This window comes from Canis lupus, chromosome 31, assembly GCF_011100685.1.
Source record: "Canis lupus familiaris isolate Mischka breed German Shepherd chromosome 31, alternate assembly UU_Cfam_GSD_1.0, whole genome shotgun sequence".
Taxonomy (NCBI): Eukaryota; Metazoa; Chordata; class Mammalia; order Carnivora; family Canidae; genus Canis; species Canis lupus.
In genome coordinates, this window is record NC_049252.1 from 32,547,612 (window position 1) to 32,572,147 (window position 24,536).

The window sequence follows — 24,536 nt, forward strand, 5'->3', positions numbered from 1 at the left end:
TTTATTTCTACCATGAAATTTGTCAAATGTGATCAATCAAGTTTTGATTGATTGTTTTGTTGATCATCAAGAAAAGTGATTTTGAAGTAAGGGCAGTTTTAGCCCTAGGGGACACTTGGCAATATCTGGTGACACTTCAAATGGGTGTAGTGGTAGTGCTACTGACATCTAGTGAATGGAAGCCGGGGATGCCATTAAACATCTCATATGCTCAGGACAAGCCCACAGCAAAGAACCATCAAATTTCCTTGTCTGAAATGTCAAGAGTGAAGTTGAGAAATCCTGGTCTAGATTTAAGGAAGTGATTAATAATAATCCACAATAATGTAGATTATACTTAAAAGTATGTCATGTCCATACCCATTCCATTGTGAATACCACAAAGAAACTGAAGAAATATTCTCCTAGTATTACAAAATTATTTTTCGATTCAGGAAAGAAGTTGCTCAAGACGTTGATGAATGAGTGAAATCCCAACGTGCATCTTCACCTTCTTTGTTTTGCTAAAAGATCTCAACCAACACTCATGTTGGAACTATACTCATTTGTCAATTGCAGCCACAGGTTGGTCCAGCAAAAATTTTAAAAAAATTCTGTAAGATTCAATTGGTTATGTGGCATTTATGATAAAAATTATTATGTATATTATTTGTAGTAAATTATGTGCTATACATTCTTTAGATCAGCAAGATTTCTAATAAGCACGTGTGTATGTGTGTGTAAGTGTGTACATTCTTTTTCTTGGAGAGCCTGTTGATAAACATTTATCAACACACCATTGGTTAGAAGCTGCAAAGTTATCTGATGTTAAATGTAACACCCTCATTCCATGTCCTACACAATATGTTCATGAATCTTACCTCTAGAGAAAGCATGGCATAGTTCTGGAAGCTATTTTCTGAGAGGGATTGGGGTAGAGATGAATGCAAATGTGTGCATGGCTGGTTTCATGGGTGGGTGGAGTGGGATGCCTCTCTTGCAATGCGGTTTGGCCACACTGGAAGCCTGCCTACCACTCCTTAAATATCTGCTTCAAGGGCCTGTCTCCAATGTTTGACACAGGTCTTTTTGGAGACAAGTGGGTTGTCACTAGGCACAGGGGCAGAAGGCATGGGGGTGAGTAACACAGTAACTGCTGGAGTTTTGGCAGGATTTTGTTTATACATTTAATCTACTAGATCCCATTGTAGTCCTTTTGGAGCAAAATCCAGAGGAAAAAGCAACCAAGAATGGTAGACTTTGGAAGCAGAAACAGGATGGGAAGCCTTGGGTGAGAAGGGGCATTGTGATGAGACCTGGGACCGTGAAAGCATCCAAACGGCACACAGCTCTGAGAGAACTTGAGGAAGGCTCCCAGCAAAGGGAGGGGGCATGCTTTACTTGCTTGACAGTTGCACCAAAGGAAATGAAGATAGAATCCAGAAAAACAGGACACAAGTCTTTTGAGGCCAACTTCAGTATTCTGAGAGTCTCTCCGCCCCCTATATACCACATCTTAGTGCTGGGCATGCTGTGTGTGGGATCAGAATCATTCTGAACGTCATATCTGATGGCTTTCAAAACTGTGGTGCACACATCTTTGTCCAGGTGGGAAAGAAAAGACTTGGAGTGATAGAGATAGCCTTATCCTCACCCTAGAGAAATCCTAGGTATGTGTTCGCATTTGTGTTTCCAGATTGGCTTCCAAATCTACCAATGACAACATAGAATGGGGTAGAAGTGCCAAATGGAGAGTAGGATTGTGATATGTAAGATCTGCGAGAGACCTCTGAACCCTTTAGTTAAAATTCCGCCATTCAGAAAGAAGGAAGCAGCCAGAGCAGATTAGTGGCCTATTCCAGGGGACAGGCTGGCCATACTCGAGTCGTGGCGGCCAACCTGCCTCTCACCACTTACCAACCAGGAAGAGAAGGATGGGGAGTAGGCAGGGAGGCTAGAAACCCAGAAGATAGAGATGGTGGGCAAAAGATCTGTTTTTCCTCTCCCTCCCCAAATCCTGAAGTTGCCTTTTAAAAAATTCTGATGGGAATTTGAATTTAAGTCTCCTGCATCCACTGAAAGAGTGGATTGATTAGATTTCAGCTTAAATTGGTGTTTGTATTTTATACACCAAAGCTTAGAAAATGATCTGTACTTAGAAGGAGACACAGAAGTCTGGAGGTCTGGGAAATCATATGTGAGAACTGAAAACCTTTTTAGAAATGTGGGCTTTCATGCAAATTATATTTCCAAAGGACTTGGGTAAAATTTTTAAATTAAAATATTGTAGGTGGCTGTGTATGGATTTTTTATTTTCAAGCATCTGTATGAGTCACTGCAAGTTGTCTGACTTTTTCGTCTCAGCCATATGTCAGCCTGTTCGTCCTTCTTGAGCTGTTTGGTTAGTAAAGTTGATCCTCTGAGGCCACCCATACAGGTGACTGTGACACAGCAGTCAGGGACAAGTACTGTGTGACATATCAATCAGGGACGTCTGCCATGTGACTTGGTACTCAGGGCCATTTACTGTGTGACACAGCAGTCAGGGACATCTGGGTTATTTGGGGAACCCTCTGAGGGATCACGTGCTTTTGTTTTGGTTTCTGAATCTGCACATTAATAATAACACATAGGAAGACACTTAAAGCTAGTGGGGAGTTATTACACTTGTATCTCTAAAACTTCTGGTAGTTTCTTATTCTTACCAAATTATCAAGCTAAAGAAAGAAGGAAGAAGAAAAGTGAAAAACTGAGCAACCAAAATAAAACAGCTGAATTTACAAGATGGAAGGTGGCGTTGGAGTTACATAATACATAGACTCTCAAGCCCTCTGTTTTCTTGCTATTTTATAAAAGGTAAGAGCTGATCCTTATGATGTGCTATAGGCACTGTATTAATGATTTTGTCACACTTGATTTACTTAATACATATGTGCTTTTAAATGCAGGTGTATCTCCAAGAAGCACATGAGGTGGCAGGCTCAGAGTGGAATGAAGTCCTTGTCCTCCTAGTGCGAAGTTGGCTTGGAATCCACACACAGGACTTTTCTCTATGCTTTGTAGTTCCCACTGCCTCTTAGTACAAGGTGGATGACACTCAGATGGTAAAATACAACTGCGTGGAAAGGGCACTTATCTTCTGAGTTGGTGTGGAAACGTATTTCGGGAAGCCTGGCTATTTGAAGGTGAACTCACAGCTCAGGTGGAAGTTTATCTCAGGTGCTCAGGTGTAGTGTGTAGGAGGGAACAGTGTAGTTAGGATGAATCAGCCTGGGATTCCATCCCAGGAAGTGACTGTGAGTGTTGCAGAGATGGTAATGGACTTAACCACACACTGGTGAAGGGCACTGCTTGCCTTTTCATCTCCCACCTGCATCCTGGTTAGTGCAGTTACTGTAATTACCTCCTCTGTGGGAACCAGGAGTTCATCAGGCCCCGACACAGTGAGTGATTGGCTTGTTCCAAGGTCAGACCAATGCTGACCAGCTTGGACAACAGGCGGGCAATGTGGCTCCAAAGGGTATGGAGCAGTATGGGGTAGAGTGAGGGCATTAGGCTGAGGCCAAGCTGCACTGTTGCTGTGTCACTTTGGACAGCCCTACATGTAAAAGCTGTTTCTCCCCGGGGCCCATGCATCTTAGCATGGAAAAATATTGTCTATTCCTCCTGAAAATGCACGGTCGAGGCAAAAGGTGCTAATGCGTCTATGCCAACCTCTGGCCGACAAAGTACATCCCCTCATCTTGTTTTCAGTTCCCTACTGTAGACTTCCCTAGTTGAGGAAGACTCACGACCTGACTTTGTCTTGTTTTCAAATTTTTTTCCAAATACAATTTTACACAGAAACTCGATGTTTTTAAGAGATAGGAGCCAAGCATCTCTGGACGAGATGGTAATGAGACCGAGGGCCCTACCGCTCCTTTCCCCCTGGGAAGTTCCAGAGCTCCAGGGAAGAGAGTTTGAAAATTGCTACAAGTAGGGAATTGATTGTGAAGGACTGGATCCTGAAAACTGGAATGGGGACAGGTGAGCAGATTTTTATGAAACCGAGGCTACCCACCCTATATTCTGACCAGTAGAAGAGCCCCTCTGGCCACTGTCTGAGGAGGTTTACCTTGTTTTGCCTGCGGAACCTGTAGTGGCCTCCCCATCTTGGTTGACTCAAGACACTGCTGATTCTCTTTAAGACTTACCCTGTCACTGGTAGAGTCTTAGGAGGAAATTCTGCATTCAATATTTTATCTTGAGGGCTAGAAAGGACTCCAAAGTTTTGCTGATTTGTTCAGTTGAAACACAAACTCAAAAGTAGCCCAAACCAAATAAAGTTAAAATGTCAGAACTACCTCAGTATAATGTTGAGGAAGGAAACCAAAGGCTTGGGTAGATTGGAATGTTCAAAAGGAATTATCACCTAAGATCTACTCATTCAGTCAAGGAGGGTCCATAGGATACTCCTTTCACCATGAGCATGACAAGTCAATTGGTGTGGGGAAGCACAATATTCTGGAGGAGTTCTGTTCTTGCTCTTTTCTGCAGGACTAAGTGGTAACTGCTACCATTGAACTAAAATCCTTAAGTGCAATGAGGATAATTGGATCCCAGGGTGGCAGGGGCTAAGTACGAGTACTTAATTGCAAAATACAAGATGGTCATGGTTATTGTAATGCACAGGGGAGTCAAAGCAGTAATCATCGTAGTCTGACTCACAGAGACCTATGGCACTGGCTAGTTGATCACGACATCTCTAGAAAAGAAACAGATGGACAGTCTATCAAATTCTTACTTGATCTTTATGGGTGGAAGAGTTTTAGATCTAGTGAACAGAAATCTATCTGGACCCGCCAAAACAGAGAATCACAGCCCCTGATCAATATCCAGATTTGGGCCAATTTGTAGACCCAGAATCTCTCTCTCTCTCTCTCTTTTTCGAGAGATAGATAGATGGAGAGAGAGAGAGAGAGAGAGAGAGAGAGAGAGAGAGAGAGAGAGAGAGCCGTAGCGGGAGGTGGGGGGTGCAGAGGGAGAGGGAGAATCTTAACCAGGCTCCATGCCCAGTATGGAGGCTTGATCTCACAACCCTGTGGGGCTTGATCTCACAACCCTGAGATAATGACTTGAAATGAAATCAAGAATTGGGTGCTTAACTGACTGAGCCACCTAGGCTTCCCTATATCCAGAAACCCTTAAATGAAGGGGAGCCAGATCCCCTTGGGGAAGGATCCTAGCATATTGCCAAAATTTGATATAGTTAATCTTTCTCCTAGTCTTCTCTAGAGGGACCCAAAGCCATTTCCTGGGATTAGTATGCATTGGGGAAAGGAAATAATCAGACATTTTTGAGTTTATCAGACACCGGTCTGAGCCAATACTGATGCTAGAAGACTCAAAACATCACTGTGGTCCATCAGTCAGAGTAGGGGCTTATGGAGGTCAGGTGATCAATGTTAGGTCCACCTTAAAGTGGGCTCAGTGGGTCCCCAAAGCCATCCTGTAGTTATTTCTCCATTTCTGGAATGCATATGCATAGATACACCCAGCAGCTGAAAGAATCTCTACATTGGTTCCTGACCTATGGAGTGAAGGCTATTGTGGTAGGCAAAGGTCAAGTGCAAGTCACTAGAATTCCCTCTACCTACTAAAATAGTAAATAAAAAATAATATTGCATTTCTGAAGGGATTGCAAAGATTAGTGCCACCATTAAGGACTTGAAAGAAGCAGAGCTGGTGATTCCCACCACACACCCATTTAACTTGCCTTATTTGTACAAAAGACAGATGTGTCTTGGGAAATGCCAGTGGATCATCACAAGCTCAATCAGATGGTTATTCCAACTGCAGTGGCTGGTCCAGATGTGGTTTTGTTGCTTGAGCAAATTAACATATCCCTTGGTAGCTAGTATGCAGCTACTGACTTGGAAAATGTTTTTTACTTTATATCTGTTAATAAAGACCACCAGAGACAGTTTGCTTTCAGCTAGGCCAGCAGTGCACTCACTGTCCTACCTCAGGGCTATATCAACTCTGCAGTCTAATGTCATAACATAGCCTTCAGGGATCTAGATGACCTCTCCCTTCTACGGGACATCACATGTTTCCTTAAATTGATGACATTGTGCTGACTGGACCTAGTGAACAAGAAGTAGCAATGATTCTCGACTTGTTGGCAGGGCACTTGAATGCCAGAGGCTGGGAAACAACAGATTCCACGAGAAGTTTAGAGGATTTACACCTTGATGAGATGCCTAGGGGTTCAGTGGCACAGGACATGTCGAGATATCCTTCTAAGGTGAAAAATAAATTGTGGGGCTGTAAGGCTTGATCTCACAACCCTGAGATAATGACTTGAAATAAATCAAGAATTGGGTGCTTAACTGACTGAGCCACCTAGGCTTCCCTATATCCAGCACCCCTTAAATGAAGGGGAGCCAGATCCCCTTGGGGAAGGATCTTAGCATATTGCCAAAATTTGATACAGTTAATCTTTCTCCTAGTCTTCCCCAGAGGGACCTAAAGCCATTTCCTGGGATTAGTATGCATTGGGGAAAGGAAATAATCCGACATTATTTGTTGTCACGGCCCTCCGACAACCAAAGATGAGGCACAATGCCTGGTAGGCCTCTTTAGATTTTGGAGGCAACACACTCCTTATTTTGGGATGCTATTCTGGCCCATTTATTGAGTGACCTGAAAAGCTGCTAGTTTTGGGTGGGACCCAGAACAAAAGAAGGCTCTGCAACAGGTCCAGGCTGCCGTGCAAGCTGGTCTGCCACTTGGGCCATATGATCCAGCATATCTGATCATGCTTGAAGTGTCAGCAGCAGATAGAGATGCTGTTTGAAGCTGTTGGCAGTCTTCTATAGTTGAATCACAGTTGAATCCTTACCATTTTGTTGCAAAGCCCTGCAATCCTCTGGGATAACTACTTTCCTTTTGAAAAAAAAAACAAAAAAAACTTTTGGCCCACTACTTAGTAAAGACTGAACACTTAACCATGAGCCACCAAGTTACCACATGAACTCAGCTACACATGATGAGTTGCTTGTTGTTTGATTTACCAAGTCATGAAGCTGGGCATGCACAGTAACCCCCTATTGTTAAATGGAAGTGATATATATATGAGACGGGATATATGAAAGTGGTACAAACTCCGATCAGTACACCTGATTATTCATGTTGTCTGGATGGATAGATATTCATGTTGTCTGGAATGGCCAGAGGTATGAGGTTATACAGATTCACAGACTGAGGCCAATAGTATGGCTGGGTAGACAGGGACTTGGAAGGAACATGATCAGAAAATTGGGGACCGGGAGGTCTGGGAAGAGGTATATGGATAGATGTCTTTAAACGGACAAAGAGTGTGAAAGTGTTTGTATTCCATGTATATGTTCACCAAAAGCAACCTCAGCAGAGGAAGAGCCTAATAACAAGTAGCTAGGATGATCTGTTCGATGGATGTCATTCAGCTTTTTTCTCCAGCTGCTCCTGTCATTGCCCAGTGGACTCACAAATAAAGTGGCATGGTGGTGAGGGTGGAGGTTACCCACGAGTCAGAAACTCACCAGGCCAACCTGCCTATGGCCACTGCTGGATGTCCAATTTTTGAGAAGCAGACTGTAAAATGCCACCATTCCATGGAGGTTATCAGCCCTCTATTTGCAGATTGACTACATTGGACCACATCCATCATGGAAATGGCAGCACTTTGCTTTTACATAAATGGATATTTAGTCTGGATTTACCCTCTCTGTGTGCAATGCTTCTGCCAAAGCTAGAACCAATGGATTTAGAGGATGGCTCCCCCATCGTCATGGTATTCCACACAGTATTGCTTCTCATCAAGGAATTTACTTCACAGCAAATGAAGAATGGGAATGGGCCCATGCTCATGGAATTCACTAGTTTTACCATTTTCCCCTATCATTCTGAAGCAGTTAGCCTGATAAGACGGTGAAATGGCCTTTCTTAAGATTTTAATTTTTTTGGAATGACCTTCTAGAGATTCAGTTATAACATTAGCTAGATAGAAATATCTTGTCCTCTAAAATGCAGTACATACTCTAAATCAGTATCTTTAGTATGTGACTAGAGTCAATGAAAAACTGCAAAACCCAATACTAGCAGGACTGATAATGGTCTAGACTCCTTACAAATGAAGATTTGTGTTACCCCACTAGGCAAAGAAGGTGGTCTCTTAGATATATCAACATGACTAAGCTATGGTCTCCAGTTTTCACTCAAACACTTCCCTCAAAGGTACCATGAAGGTATTTTGTAGATGTGATTGCAATTCATAATCAGCTGACTTTAAGTAAAGACCATCCTAGATATTCTGGTTATGTGACCCGTTGTAGAAATGAGGACTTGTAATAGTTATGGGTATTTCTTCCTAATATTTTAATGAATATTTATGAATATTCTTCCAAATATTTTCCTATTTTTCCTCCTCTTATCTCTTTTTCATTTAACATAAGATATATTAATAGTAGTTAACTTTCTAGCTCAGCATTTAAGGTACAGAATATTAAAGAATACTATTTGAGCATCAAACCAGAGGGCTTTGCATCCTTTTCTGAGGAAAAGGTAAGTATGTTTTTGGTTATATGCAGGATATGTGTGTCCCATTAAGTGAGATTATGACTGTCGTGTCTTTATTTAGAAATTAAGTATGGTTGAAGGGGACATGTATGGTTGCCAAGTTGACAGGGAGTGGGCTGTGGGGATCTTGTAGATACATCAACATGGCTAAGCTACAGTCTCCAGTTATCTACTCACATACTAATCTAGCTGTTGTTGTGAAGGTATTTTTAAGATGTTACTCAATTTCATTACTTGACTTAAAGTGAAGAATTATTTGGACCTGACTCAGTCAGTTGTAAATCCTTAAAAGCAGGGCTGAAACTTCCCTCAGAGGAGATGCTTCTGCCTCTGCTCAAGTTCTACCTTGCTCCTTCCTCTCTTCCTCCCTCCCTTCTTCCCTCCCTTCCTTTCTTCCTTCCTTCCTACCTCAATCCCTCCGTCCCTTCCCTTCCTTCATTCTTCCTTTCCCTTCTCCCTCCTCTCTTCCCCCTTCCCTCCTTCCTTCCTCCTTCTTCCTTCCCTCCCTGCCTTCCTGCCTTCCCTTCCCTCCTTCCTTCAAGTATAGCTGACACACAATGAAACATTAGTTTCAGGCGTACACCATAGTGATTCCGGCACCCTGTACATTATGCTTAGCTCACCACAAGCTCTACCTTGCTGTTACCAATTTCAAATTTGCGTCAACAATTACATAAACCAATTGTTTGTGGCAAATCTTAATACATGTCTTCTCTTCATTCGGCCTCTCTGGCAAACCTTCACTGATACACAATCTAACTTTCTCCTGGAAGTGTGGATGGGTATTTGCTCATCAGTCTCAGAAGTCGGAATGGAAGCATCGCTGGATCCAAGGAGATTTTGCAGATGGTTAGTTCTGATTTATAGTAAATAATGCAATGACCACCCAGTTTATAATGAATGTGGGTTGCTTTTTTTTTTTTGGTTGAGGTAGGTATAGTTTTACGAGGATTACTTTAAACTCCCCAAGCTACGCTTTTTTTGGGGGGGAAAAAGGCAGGGGTTTCTCTGGGCAGGTAAGTTTAAGAAATGACTTTAAAGAGATGTGCCTATTTTAGGATTTCTCATAGCCTTTTTGATGCTTCTGGGCATGAAGTTCCAAAAGGGACATAATACGAGGTGTTTACTAATTTTATTTGAATATGCAACATTTTTCTCCCTCTGGGTATTGCAACACTAGAATTTCATGAGAGTTATTTTAAGAAACACCTATTCACATGTCTATGGTCCGTAAATAAAATTCTGAATGGGAAGAATCTTATCTCATTAGCTTGCCTTTCACTTGACTCATGGTAAATCTGACTATGTCCCTACTTTGTAAGACATTTTATCATAAAAACAAACCATCAGAAATTAAAAGAGTGCTTTAAAATTATATGTGAAAGAAGAGTTTTCATATCCCAATCTCAAAGGATGCCCAGTGGAAACAGAGTGCTATGAGAGAATTAATCATTAGTTGCACCTGTTACTATGTTTATACCCACTTGATAAAGTGGAAATCTTCCAGTTTGTACACTTAGGATTCCTTGATAGAAACACACACACACACACGTGCACATGGGCTTGCATGTGTGTGTAGGTACACATTTTACAGTAGAAATTCAATCAATTTATAGGTTACAACAGATGGAAGTCACCTGTTGTTTTGTTTTACAGGCACTTATTATTTATTTTAGAATCATCATACTCATAAATTGTACTCTATGATTTTTCCAACACTGAAAAAAAGAGAAAGTGAAGCAATGCTGAAGAATTAAATGTTCTAAATGGGTTTAATTTTAAAAGACAAAATTCTGAAGCTTGGGTAGAATGTCTCATGATTATGCTGTCACCTTAGTATTTTCCAATTTTTATCTATATAGCATATGTTTCTCTTGCTCTTTACTATCTTCCAGCCAAAAATTTTGGGAAGTTTATTTGGTTTTCTTATCTTTACTTTTTACATCTTTTACTTTACATTCAAAAAATTTTATTTTTCACTAAATCTGATAAAGTACATTTGAAACAGTATAAATATATAATTTACATATTTTGGTAGTATGAAGATCTCTGCCTCCATTTCCTTATGTTATACTATATATCTGTATATATGCTATCCCACAGCATTAACTCAACAAGGATACTGTGAAATGATTGCATGTTCTTGGGAAAAATGAGTTTGCTGGAAAGATCTTTTTTATCCAGAATACATTAGCAAATGCATAATCAGCAAGAAAAACCTATCTTTTCCTGTGCCCATCTATTGTTCTAACACATGATTTAGCCTCTCTAGGGCAATCTCAGGGCCTATGGGTTTCAGTGTCCCTGGGGTGTTGTTACATAGTGGATTGTAATATGTATGTATGCAGTAGGAGCTCAATATTGCCTGTGGCTGATGATCTCTGTTGTTTTCCTTCAACTCTTGTTGCATAGGTGGGTTGGCTTCATGGAATGGGCCAAGAGAGTGTGGGAGGTAGCCAGTGGGTCAGGGGAGGCTCAACATGCATGTCTGTAGCTTGCTGGGTTCCAGCCAGGGCACATTACTCCATCAGGTCCTATTTATCTTCATCTCCTCAACATCAGCATAGTTTGTGGCAAGGAAAACGTAGCTGCTATTTTCTCCTCCCTGTGAGTAGGGGGTAGAGGCAGGTGTGAAAGCGCTAAGGCTGTCAAGGCTGTCCTTCATCCTGCCCCCTTCACATCCTCTCTCCATGCCCAGGGGACACGGAACAGTGTATCCACATGGAGGTGAGTTCTTTGGAGGGGAGGATGGATTGTCTACTTTCCTTTGGAAATGTGTTCCTAACATGGAAACTGGGATTTAACACATTGCACACAAAGATCATATCTCTAGTTCTCTCCAGCCACCCCATGTGGTCACCAAAAGGGCCTCCTGCCCGGTGCCTTGATCAGGACTAACAGCATTGGGAATATTATCCCCTCATTATTCTTGGGCAACTGTTGCTCCATCCCTCTGGAGATCCCCAACCAAGGCTTGGATTTCTGAAGCTCCTTCTGTAGTTCCAGTCTGAAGCATCCCCTCCAGGCATGCTTCCTTTCCCCTTGACCATGCTCTCTTTATTTTGTGCCAGACTGTCTACTTTTCTCTGTCGTCTGGCCCTCTCTGGGCCATTCTCATGTGGTGATTTTCCTAAAGACTGTTTTTCTTTCTTTCTTTCTTTTTTTTTTTTTAACCACAATGCCCTCTGCTTAGCAAACCAAACTTATCTCGGTGGCAAACACTGACAATTTGGGTTATTCATGTCTTATCATTATTTATAGCATAGCAGGTAAGAACAAGAATCCTGGAATCAAAGGCTGGGTCTGAAACCCAGCTTTGCTACTGACAAATGTGTGACTCCAAGCAAGTTTCTTAATCTTTTCTGGGTCTCAGTTTCCTCACCCATAAAATGACAATAGAGCTTTTACTTTATAGGATTAAGATATTAAATGATTGTCTGTGGTGAGAGTTTCAGAAGATAATAGAAGCTCATAGTTATGTTCTCAGGGTTATGTTCTTATTCTCCCAGCAAATGAAGGTCATTGGCCTCTGCTCACCCGCCCCCACACCCTGGCTCCCCCATCTCCTCAGTCCTAGCTCTGCTGTCCTTTTCCTGATGAATAGTTCACCTTCCGCATGTTCTCTGATAATGTTGCTCAGCACAGATCCGGCGCTCACATGCTCACCCTTAGGACCTATGTCTGGTCTGTACTACTTTATTCTTGGATTGTTATACTTGCTACTTGCATTTTGTCTTGTTGCACATTGTGCTGTGCATTCCAGTACTTAGAGTTAAGCTCATGGTTACTATTTTTATCAAGAACTAAGTATGAAGTATTATGCTTAGTTAATTAAAGGTGAAGAATTGGCATATTTTTCCATAAATTGAATTGCATTTTTGAAGATCAATATAAATGGAATTAATGGCCACATATCTGCTGTCGCTTTTGGGATTCAAATAACACAAATCTATCTTATTCACTCAAAGGAAAATAAACATCTGGTGTGAACTTCTGGATCTGGCCCTTTTGCCAGTGTTCCTGGTATTTGCTGATAGAAAGAGGTGCTTTGTGGGTGCCTGGAAAGGAATCTTAACCTTTACAGAAGTGAGGAAAGTAGTGGGTGGCCTGGGGTAGAGCTGGAACGCCATCCTGGACTGTAGCCCAGCTCACCTGGAACCCACTGTCTTGTATTAGGAGCCCGATGCAGCAGAGACCCAGGAATGACCTCCCATTTTAGAGAACAGGAAAATGTTCTTGATGTTCTTAATGATCTAGCTGATAACAGGTGGTTGAAAAGAAGAGGGGGAAACCTGACCCTAGGCATTAAGGTCATTTACCTTTCTCCATGCTAGAAAAGAACTGAGTTTGATCTATAGCAAGGCTGTATTCAAGCAAAAGCTTCCTGGGGTGGGTTGGGGGTGGGGTCTGTTGACATCTGATGCTGATCAGGACATGATTTTGTCTTTAGTTGCAGCTGCTTGAGTGAGAATCTCCAAAGAAAGGACCTAGTCCTCTCCCCCATTGCTACTTTGTTTCTCCAAAGTTCCAGTTTCCATATACCGGACTTTTCAAGTGTCCTCTGTTTCTAGGACTGTTGCACACACCCTCCAAAAAGAACTACCTCTTCCTGGATAATCCTCTCTTCTAGAGAACAGGGAAGGACAATGTTTCATAATTCTGAATGTGTTTCCCTTTTTCCTTTTTGTATTTTTCCCATTTTATAGAATGAGCTTGTGTTATTTTTATAGAGGAACAATAAGTTATATATACAAAAAGCAGTAAAAGCATTGCTTCTGTTCTTTAGTTCTTGCTTTTGAACTGACATTAGAATTTTGTGCTTGCGAAACTACTCTGACTGTCACATCCATCCCAGACTTTTTGGTGACACTTGTAGGCCTGTGGACTCTGGCCCCTTCCCACCATCCTTTTTTTTTAATGCTTCAACACCCATCTTCTGTTTGAATCATGACAGTATCTACCTCCTGAATTCCCCTGCCTTCTGGCACACATACAGTGAGTGTTCTGCTCTGCCCCTGCCTATTTCTGGCTCCCTTGGTGGGCGCAGGCCCATCCTCCCTTCTGCCTCTATAAACCCGACCCGCCTCTCCAAGTTCATCTTTGATTTATGACACTTTCTTGAACCATCCGGGTCCATGCAGACACAGCTGTCTCTTCTCTGAACTGTGACTGACCTTATTATCTGCAATAATTATATAGTCTCAGTGATAGTGCCTTGCATTTGGACAGCTCTTTGCAGTTTTCAAAGCATGTTCACACCACTCATGCCATCTTAGGGCTAGAATTAAGGTGAGGACAGTGAGACACGAATTCTCAAGAGTCATTTGAGGGCTGGGTTGGAGTCTGTCTTTATTGAAAAATGTTGATATTTTGTTCACCATGAATTTTTCTGGCATTCACTTTCGTTTTTAAACCTATTGCCTTAGTATTTGTCTTGATTCCTGAGTTTTTTGGTGCCCTCTTGAATTTTGACGCAAGCACCTCACCTGGTAGGATGCTAATCCTGCCTCCAGTCACAGAGTCCTTTAACAGTACTATGAACGGTGCATAGGGTGACACAGGCCTGTTTCACACATACCCGACTCCTCTCTCACACTTGGTTCTGAGCTTTGTGGGGGCAGCTTTTTTGGGGGCAGCTGACACTCCTCCATCCCTTTTGGGTTGGCATCTTGAGGTATCTGTTGATGAGTTTAATTCAAGGTACAGCAGTGGGATTGGGAGAAGCTGGCTATTCAGCCATGTGGGGACCATGAACTTGTACAAAGCCCAGTCTCTGCCCTTGTGTCTGCCTGCAGAGCCCACTGCACACCCAGGAAGAGAATTTTCTTTGCTTCAAAGATTTAGCACTCATTTGACAGAACAGTTATGGAGGCTGTCTGGGAGGGGAGAATTTGATTGAAGAAAACACAGTCAATGGCCCCAAGGGAGCTCAGAAATTGGCTGGGTCCCTGGAGCTTCTGTGTCAAGTAGGAACAAGCTCCTTAAGAAGAGACTAATATTTCTGTAAAAGAACATATGCTATTGATTCTGAAATGACTTTAACCTTTGAAGGTTTGTATGTACAGTCATGTGGCACTGAGATTAACTTTTTAGATTCACAATTCAAAGTGTATATACTTAAAAGCATCTACTTTTTTTTAGATTTATTTATTTATTTGAGAGAGAGAGAGAGAGAGAAAGCAAGTGCGAATTGGGGGCAGGGGAGGGCCAGAGGGAGGCCCTCTCCTACCCACCCCCCCCCACTGCTGAGCATGGAGCCCGGCATGGCACTCAATCCCAGGACCCTGAGATAATGACCTAAGCCAAAACCTAGAGCTGGATACGTAACCTACTGAGCCACCCACACACCCCAAAGCATCTACTCTCGAAATACAAATGTAACAGTGTGTGGTATGGGACTTTAGAATGAGGTTTTGTTGGATTTGGTGTGATTCAGGTTGGCTCATGGCTGGGTTCTTATCCTAACAGGTTGTAGAGACTACTTGTGTTATCTCACCGCACACACATATGGGTAGTAGGGCAGCTGGGGAGGGGGAGCATCTCTTACTGCCTGCTATTCCTTTGTTAGTGGGGTCTTTCCACCTGTTTTAGGATTGGAGACAGAGTGTGGATCAAACTATTACCTTGAGAGAATAAGATAAAGAAGGAATGTATTATTCAGCAATAAAAAGAAATGAGCCATCAAGCCACAAAGAGACATGGGAAAACTTAAGTGCATGTTACTAAGTGAAAGAAACTGGTCTGAAAAGGCTACATACATACTGTGTGATTCCAACTCTGTGACAGGCTGGAAAAGGCAAGTCTATGGAGACAATGAAAAGATCAGTGGTTGCCAGGGGCTAAAGGGGAGGGAGACAGAGGAATAGGTGAAGCCCAGATTTTTAGGGCAGTGAGAATACTCCTTGTGATACTGCCACAGTGGGCACAGGTCATTATGCATTTGTCCAACTCCATAGGATGTACAACACAAAGGGGGAACCCTAATGTAAACTGTGGACTTTAGTTGATAATAACGTATCAATATTGGTTCATCAACATTGCTACAATTTTGGGGGGGATGTGGGCAGAAGGAGAGGGAAAGAGAATCCTTAAGCTGAGGACCCTGAGCTCCATGATCAGTGGGGCCTCTGCTTGGGGCTCGATTCCAGGACCCTGAGATCACGACTTGATATGAAATCAAGAGTCAGTTACTTAACTAACTGAGCCACCCAGGTGCTCCACTGTCACAATTGTAATAAATATGCCACACTGATGCAAGGTTTTAACAGGGAAACTTTGGTAGGTGGAAAGGTGGTAGGTATAAAGGAATTCTCTGTAGTTTTTTTTTTTTTTTTTCAGTTTTTCTGTGGATCTAAAACTATTCTGAAAAATAAGATATATTGATTAAAAAGAAAGAGACAGAGAAAGGAAGAAAGAAAGGATGAAAGAAGTCCATCTTACCTTCCAACAAAAGCCTTTGTTCTAAGAAGTGTATTAGGGAAGGACAGTCACATGGGCACGGGGTGGGCACGGTGCTACAGCACAATCAAGCTCAAAACAGCCCGATTTTTTCCAATCATCCAGCCATCCTGAATTTAGTCAAACAGAGCTTTTGAGATTGTGGATGGTGATGGAAGCTTCTTGACGTGGCAAATGTTCTCCTGGGGATGTCAAGTTTGAGTCCTCTCTTTTGCAGAGTAACTGAGCTGCCTCGATTACATGACAAATATTTTCACACACGAGCATCATCCAAAAATCGGCAGAGGCTGGGTGAGGAGGCAGATGCGGAAGTGTTCTCAGAGCCTGGAAGTGTTAGGTTTAGAAAGGAGGAAACTTTCTTTACATTCTTGACACAGGAACCCTGGGATGTCAGAGCAGGAATTTAGTCATGAGAAAGGGATAACATATTTACGGAGGGGTCAATGGTGCACTAATGAAGATTGTGATGAGGGGGGATAGAGTAAGAGTGCCATCCACCAAAGTTTTCCAAGAGTCAGGCATCGGTCTAAGCCCTTTATAAGCACAAACTTACTTAATTATGATACCAACAGAGATGGAACCTGCCATTACCCCAATCTACAGATTGGAAAACTCATACTAGAAACATCAGTCACTTGCATGTGATTGCATAGTCAGTAAGAAGCCACACAGAATTCAAATCCAGTCTTCCAGCTCAAGACTCTGTGGCCTTCACCCAATCATGTGGCCTCCAATCAGCCCCTGATAATAGGTGACAGTTGCAAGTCCAGCACTGTCTCGCCCATGGGGGCAGACAGCAAACGGTTTTTGTCTGGAAACACCTATGTATATGATATATAATACAGACATTCACGCTGCAGAATCCGAATAAGGCCTCCTGATGATGGTCTTAATCCCCAGAGCCTGCAAAATATGTGATCTTGCTTGGCAAAAGGGACTTTGCATTTAATTAAGGACCTTGAGATGGGGAGATTATCTTGAATTATCAGGGTGGGCCCAATGTAATCAGTGAGAAAGGAGGGTCAATGTCAGAGAGAGAGAGAAAGAGAGAGAGCTTGAGAGAGATGTAGAGAGAGAGCACAGAAACAGAAGTCAGAATGCGGCAAGGCCACAGGAATGTGGACAGCCTCTATAAGCCAGGAGAGGTGAGGAAGATTTTTCCCTGAGAGCTCCCATAAGGAACCAGCCCCACTGACACTTTGATTTGAGAACTTCTCACATCCAGAACTATAAAGACTCTAAATCTGTGTTACTTCAAACCATTAAGTGTGTGGTAATTTGTCACAGGGGTGATAGAAAACTGATATATACACACACACATATATATAAAATACAGTAATCCCCCTTTATCTGTGGGGGATACCTTCCAAGACCCCCTGTGGATGCCTGAAATCATGAATAGCTCTGAACCCTATACATACTGTTTTCTTTTTTATATGTAATTCCTATGATACAGTTTAAGTTATAAATTAGGCACTGTGAGAGATTGACAACAATGAATAATAAAATACAATAATTATAATTACTATACAAAAAGTATGTGACTGTGGTCTCTTTCTCAAAATGTCTTATTGTACTGTACTCGCCCTTTTTGTGATGATGTGAGATGACAAAACGCCCACATGATGATGAGACCAAGTGAGGTGAGTGATGTAGGCATGTGATGTAATGTTGGGTTATCTTCAACCTCTTGATTATACATTAGAAGGAGGATCATCTGCTTCTAGACAGCAATTGACTGAGGACAATTGAAAGCTCAGAGAGTGAAACCGTGGATAAGGGAGGGACTATTGCACACACGCTTACACATGCACACACATACATTCAGAGAGGTTTAGGGCTGTGCTTGCTGACTGGCTCTGAACCCTTTTGCCTTCCTCTCAAGGGCTGGCTCCGCAAGGTGGCTTGGCCTCCATCATGCCTATGACTCTCCCCTCTACTCCCCTGAGGGCCCTAATTTGGACCTGGTTTGAGTGATAAATGATACAGTTGCCTCATCTCAACCCATCTCTTGGTTATCTGTCTGTGATTTTAGTCCCTGAATATTTTTAATTCCAAGTAGCCTCCTCCTGCCACCCAGCACACCCCTGTTACCACCTCCTTGAATCATGGGTTCATCCAAAAAAATCGTCAAGTCCAACATCTTAATTTTGTAAAGGAAAACACTGAGTTCTACAGAAGTTACGAGGAAATTACTCAAGGTGACATGAAGTCAGTGCCAAAGCTGTGCCTTGAGCTCAGGAATCCTGCAGCGATGCTTCTAGGAGAAGAATCTTCCCCAGTGATTCCAAGAGCTCATTGCACAGTGAGTGGGTGTTGACCCAACAGAACCCAACAGAGAAGGATGTTATGTATCAAACATCTGTGTAACCTGCTCAGGCCTGACACGTGAGCACGTGGAGTTCTTGGTCTCATGACCAAAGGCATCTTTCCCCTGATCCACAATCTTTGCTATTGTCATGGACTGAATGTTTGTGTCTCCTCGCCTCCCCCCAGGTCCATATGTTAAAGCCCTAACTTCCAAGGTGTCTGTATTTGGAGGTGGGACCTCTGAAGAAATAATTAGGGTTAAAAGAGGTCAAAGGGGGGGGGGACCTTGATCCTGTAGGATAAGTGTCTTTGTAAGAAGAAATATGGAGACCTCTCTCTCTCTCCTCACTCACATGCACCGACGAGAGGCCACGTGAACACATAGCAAGAAGGCTATGTCACTTGCCAACCAAGAAGACAGATCGCACCGGAAAGAGAATCAGCCGGCACTTTGATCTTGGGTTCAATTCTCTAGAGCTGCGAGAAATAAATGCTGGTTATTTAAGCCCTCTGCTGTGGATTTTTGTTACAGCAGCATGAGCAGACTGCTACAGCAACCCCCCTTTGAGTCCACCTCTACCCAGCATTTATGCCCTCCATGTGTGCCTCCTTTCTTTCCAGCTTTCTCTTATCGTCCCATTCACAACTCTGCTTCCAGACTCTTCACTGCTGACAAATAGGGCACTCACATGTCCAAACGGTTGCCTAGTCTGCACTGCTCTTGCGTTTCCCAGCCCAGAGCCACTGCTCCCAGCTCCACATGTTACAATCCTACCCCACGGTGAGGACCCACTGGAAGTCTGCTTTATCCATTCTCAGCTGGACCCATCCCTCTGTCTCTGATTGGGCTTCCCAACTGCCATGTGCAGGAGATGAAGAGTGTCCCCCAAATTCACATCTCCCTAGGACCCTGGAATGTGACCTTATGGGACTAGGGTCTTTGCAGATGTAATTAAGTTAAAGATTCTTGAGATAGGAGGTTATCCTGGATTTAGGGTGAATCCTAAATTGTCCTTGTAAGAAGAGGAAGGAACATGGAGACAGAGGGAAGAAGCTGTGTGAGGACAGAGGCAGAGATTGGAGGGATGTGGCCATAAACTGAGGAACACCAGGAGCCACCAGAGACTAGAAGAGGCAGGAAAGATTTCACCCTAGAGATTTTGGAGAGAGTACAACCCTGTTAACAACTTGATTTTAGATTTCTGGCTTCCAGAGTTGTAAAAGAATACATTTCTGTTGTTTTCATCCCCAAAGTTTGAGGTGATTTGTTACAGCTGCCCCAGGAAGCTAATATCTCATGCATCACAGGTATGTGACTCCACACCTCCTGGTTAGGCTAGGTGCCTTGTTCTGGTCAGCATAGGGTCACCCCTATCATCTCAACACCCAGTGTGCTTGCAAACTGTTACATTGTGCTGCGTCAGAGTGGACGTCCTCTGGTTGCTGTCACTCGTTCTGCTACTCAGAGGTCCAGTGGCTGAGTCTGTGTTTCTCAGCACAGAGCATGCCCGCCCAGCTCCAGGGACATGTGAATTCCTGGCAGAGCTGGATGTTAAGATTCTCAACCAGCACCCCAGTTTCTCCATCTGCTTGTAATGACTTGTCTCTTAGAAATGCTCTCAGGATTCTCATAAAATGGTTCTTCCGGGTAAATTTAATATTTTCTTCCAGAAACTCACAGGTCTGTAAAGTCATCGAAGCCTTGGCCATCAAGGGGATGTGTGATTCTGAGAATGGTTTGGGGCTATCTTATGGATATATCTCCGAAGAATCCCCAGACTCTGGTCCCTTTTGAGAGTAGGTATTTGAGTAAAGAGAAGCAAAGGAGGCACTGTCCCTGAGACTGTTGTCTCCTGGAGAGCTTAAGGGGCTGTGGTGGAGGCTGAGATCCATCCTGGGGACCTGCAGTAGGAACCAGGGGGTTCAGGTTATCATTGTTAGTATGACCCTATACACACCCAGGAGTGAGGAGGACCAGGAAAACAGGTCACAAGTAAGTTCTGAGCATTTTAGAGAATGTTCAAAACTCACCGAAAAGGAGATCGTAGACTAGCAATGTGTAAACCGAGGGAAATCTACGTTGTTTGACATAAGTGAACCACATGGCAGTTTCCAAAGACCCATAGTTGTACTCCCGTAACTAATAAGCATCCACCGCTTAACATGGGGAATGACAGTGCAGGGTAATTGCTTTATCTACACATTGTTTTTTTGCCATTGTTTCATTTTGTTTTTATGTTGCTGACACAGGAGAACATGTGTATTAGTCAGGATACACTATTAACAAATAGAAACAATATCTATCATTGTTGAGTGCTTACACTAGAGAAGAGAAAGCATGTGCAAATTGCTTTACATGTTTCATAGTCAGGTTCAGGCTTGGGCTGCTTTAAGAAAATATCAAATATGGGGGAGCTTAAACAACAAGCATTTATTTCTCACAGTTCTGGAGGCTGAGAATTCTATGGTGACGGTGCTGGGAATTTGTTCCCGGTAAGGACTCTCTTCCTGGCTTATAGACTGCTGACCTTGCTGGTGTCCTTTCCTCTTCTGGTAAGGTCACTAACTCCATCATGGAGGCTCCACCCTCATGACCTCATCCAAAACTAATCACTTCTCAATACCATCACATTGGAGACTGGGGCCGAGCAACGGTTACCCCAGGAGTGGGAGCCTCCAAGGCCACATGTACAGCCTGAATTCATTTATCCATTGTCTTTTCCACTTGGCTAATGCCACCTGTTTCTAGAGTGGAAGAAATCTAGAATGAGCTTGAGTAGAGTTTGATTTGCCTCTCATTAGCATCATGGCCCTGGACATCTTATCTAATTTTTTTGTGGTGTGGTCGCTTTATTTTAAAATTTTTTATATTTGTTTATGATAGTCACACACACACACACACACACAGAAAGAGAGAGAGAGAGAGAGAGAGGGAGAGGGAGAGGCAGAGACATAGGCAGGGAGAGAAGCAGGCTCCATGCACCGGGAGCCTGATGTGGGATTCGATCCCGGGTCTCCAGGATCGCACCCTGGGCCAAAGGCAGGCACCAAACCGCTGCGCCACCCAGGGATCCTTGGTCGCTTTATTTTAAAATGAGGCTATTGGGAGGGCTAGTCATTGTAAAATGGACAAAGTGCCCAACACGGATCTTGGCAGATGAAAGGGACTCAGTAAATGATGGGTAAACATTTTAGCAATGGTTGTTGACAACCATACTTTCTCTGTTTAGATTTTATTTCTGTGAATAGACAGTTTCTTAAAAGCAGGGCTTCCCTCAGAGCACCTTCCAGGGATTGCTTTGCACATAGTAGGACATAATAAACATATTCCCTGAATCATGGTTGATGTATTTTTCAATCCTTTTTTAAAAAAAGATTTTATTTATTTATTTATGAAACACACACACACACACACACACACACACAGAGGTGAGACATAGGCAGAGGGAGAAGCAGGCTCCCTGTGGGGATCCTGATGCGGGACTGGATCCTGGGATCCTAGGATCATGCCCTGAGCTAAAGGCAGATGCTCAACCACTGAGCCACCCAGGAACCCCTTTAAAAAAATATTCTGGTCTCAGTTGACCTGGATTTGGTGTCTTTGTCTTCAATCTTGAATCCAGGCCAATATCTTCTGAAAATAGTTTGTAAAACAACAAATGAACAGGAGTTTAGTTCTTACATACCTCCCATTGTCTGTGTATGAAACTAATTACCTAAAGCTGTATTAAAAACTTGCCCTGGGAGCCTCCCTGGGAAGAGCTGATCCTGGAAGGAGTTTGGAGGGGACGGCAGTTGACTAGCAGAACAGCCTCATGTTCTGCATGGATCTCTGTCTCCCTCTGTGCAGGATTCCCAAGTCACATTTGTTGGGAGGCATAATCAGGGCCTGCTCATCCTTCTCCTAATGGGGATTCTGTACAGCAGGCAGACTGTTTTCACATCGGGGAATACCAAAGAATGTCAAGAAACTTCACTTTCTTTTGAAAGAAGAAGATGATCTCTAACAGCCTTCTCCACTTCGAGCCACATATGTGGAGCTTTTACACGGCATATGCAAAAGGATAGGTATGCTGGTCTGTCTTGGAATCCCCAAATACACAAACATATTTGTTTGGGAACTTGCAGTGAATTTTAATAAACACAGTCACTCTGGGAATAAAATAGACAAGGTGATGCCTGATGCCCATGGGAATCTGATACTGATTATTTTTGAAAGCATAAGGGAATTGGCCTACAAAAAAAAAAAATCAGCATACTACTCTGAAATGAAATTAGAGAGAACTGGCAAAAGAACTATAATAAGGACTATTAATTAAAGTTACAGGTTTGAGCCTAGTCATGGAAAGGTCAGGAATGTTTTCCTTAAGGTCATGGGTCCATCAGCAGTGCCTTTAATTAAGAATAATGGGGTTGGATCACTTCTACCCTTTTCCCCGTGTCTTTACCATCCCAGGGGGAGAGATTTCTGCAGGTCATGGGCAGAAAGCTAATGTGATTGTGGTCTGGCTTTTACATTTCTCAAGTACTAATCGTGTGAAGACGTGAGGAGAAAGATCTGTTATTGCTCAAGGCATTTGCTCATGCAGTTTTAATACCATTCAGTGCTTATTGATCACTTAATGAAGCTGCTCATGGATTTCCAGTTTTCATCCAGAGTCCTGCATTAATTTTAGACAAATAATATTCATCAAAGAGCTTGCCATTTTTGCTTTGATGGAAGGTGAATGCATGAAGACTTAACAGAGTTGGGGCCCATTTCCAGGAGCTCATTATGGAATTCGGAACTTCTTTTTATTTTATTTTATTTTTGATATAATGCAGAACGTTCACTTAAATTTGCCTTGGGAGTGATTACTAACATAATTCAACAAAATACTGATTTGGAGGATCCTTCTTACTCTTACTCCACATTTGTTCAGCATACTTTTTTTTTTTTTTCCAAGTCGGCTGCATGCCCGGCATGGAGCCCAATGTGGGGTTTGAACTCACAACTCGGAGATCAAGACCTGAGCTGAGATCAAGGTCGGATGCTTAACCGATTGAGCCACCCAGGCGCCCCAGCAGCACACTTCTTCTACACGACCCATGACAGACGGTCAAAATGGCCACATTCCTCCCCCTGCCTTCCTCAAGATCTTTGCAATGTGACTTTGTAGCTTCACCCAATAGTAGGTAGTGTCTGCTTCTCTACCCCCTAATTAAGGGATGACCATGTGATATGCTTTGGCCAATCAAATGTGACAGAAGTGAAGGTATGCCAATTTTCTTCATCTGCAGACACCTGCCCAGGTACCATGTAAACAAACCCAGGCTAACCTGCTGGAGGAAGGGAGATCACGAGCAGCAGAGACAAGCCATCTTGGCCAGCCTCAGCCAACTTGATAGCAGACCTAGAGACATGTATGAGTCCTTCCAAGACTAGAAGAAATCACCCAGAGGAGCCCAACTTAAATTGCCAAGTCATGGAACTACTAACCTTTGGGAGTTTTATTATTTTCTTTTAATGTAGTAAAAGTTAATATACTGCCTCACAGGGATTCTTCTGTTAGTCTATCAGGAATTCCTTAAAGACAAAAATGACTCATCGTAGACTCATCATCAAAAAGACCGAAACTCTTCTGGAAGATTAACTGTTTCACAGCTCTCAAGAAAGTCACAGTAAACAAGTCACATCAATCTTGGTGTGTTGTGTATGCAGCCAATCTCAGCCAGTTCTCAGCCAGTTCTTCCCCAGCCATTCCTCTCACTTTTAAGACTCTCTTGTAACTGGGAATGACCCTGGGACAAAATAGAAGTCAGTCAAGGAGCTGTTTCCTGCAAAAGGGACATACTTTTTGTACTTCTTCCCTCCTTCCTACCTGAGATGCAATGCCTGGACTATGGCAATCACCTCCCCTGCTGGCTATGGACTGAATTGTGTCTCCCCTCATAATTCATATGTCCCAATCTTAACCCCCAAAGTATTTGGAGATAGGGCTTTAGGGGGTAAATAAAGGTTAAGTGAGGTCACAGGGTGGGGTCCTAACCTGTTAAGAGTACAAGAAGAGGAAGAGAGCAACGTCTCTGTCTCTGAAAGAACATGCACTGAGGAAAGGCCACATGGACACACAGCAAGAAGGCAGCTGTCTACAAGTCAGGAAGAGAGCACGTCTCAGAGCCCAACCATGCTCATCTCAGGCTTGCAGCCT

The 24,536-nt window shown here is 42.9% G+C and overlaps 1 protein-coding gene across 1 annotated transcript in view; it reads right to left on the reverse strand.

Moving 5' to 3' along the window:
• The window catches only part of KCNJ6 (potassium inwardly rectifying channel subfamily J member 6), a 260,697-nt gene that overhangs the window by 118,746 nt on the left and 117,415 nt on the right, over positions 1 to 24,536 (reverse strand). The gene's annotated exons all lie outside the window — the stretch shown is intronic.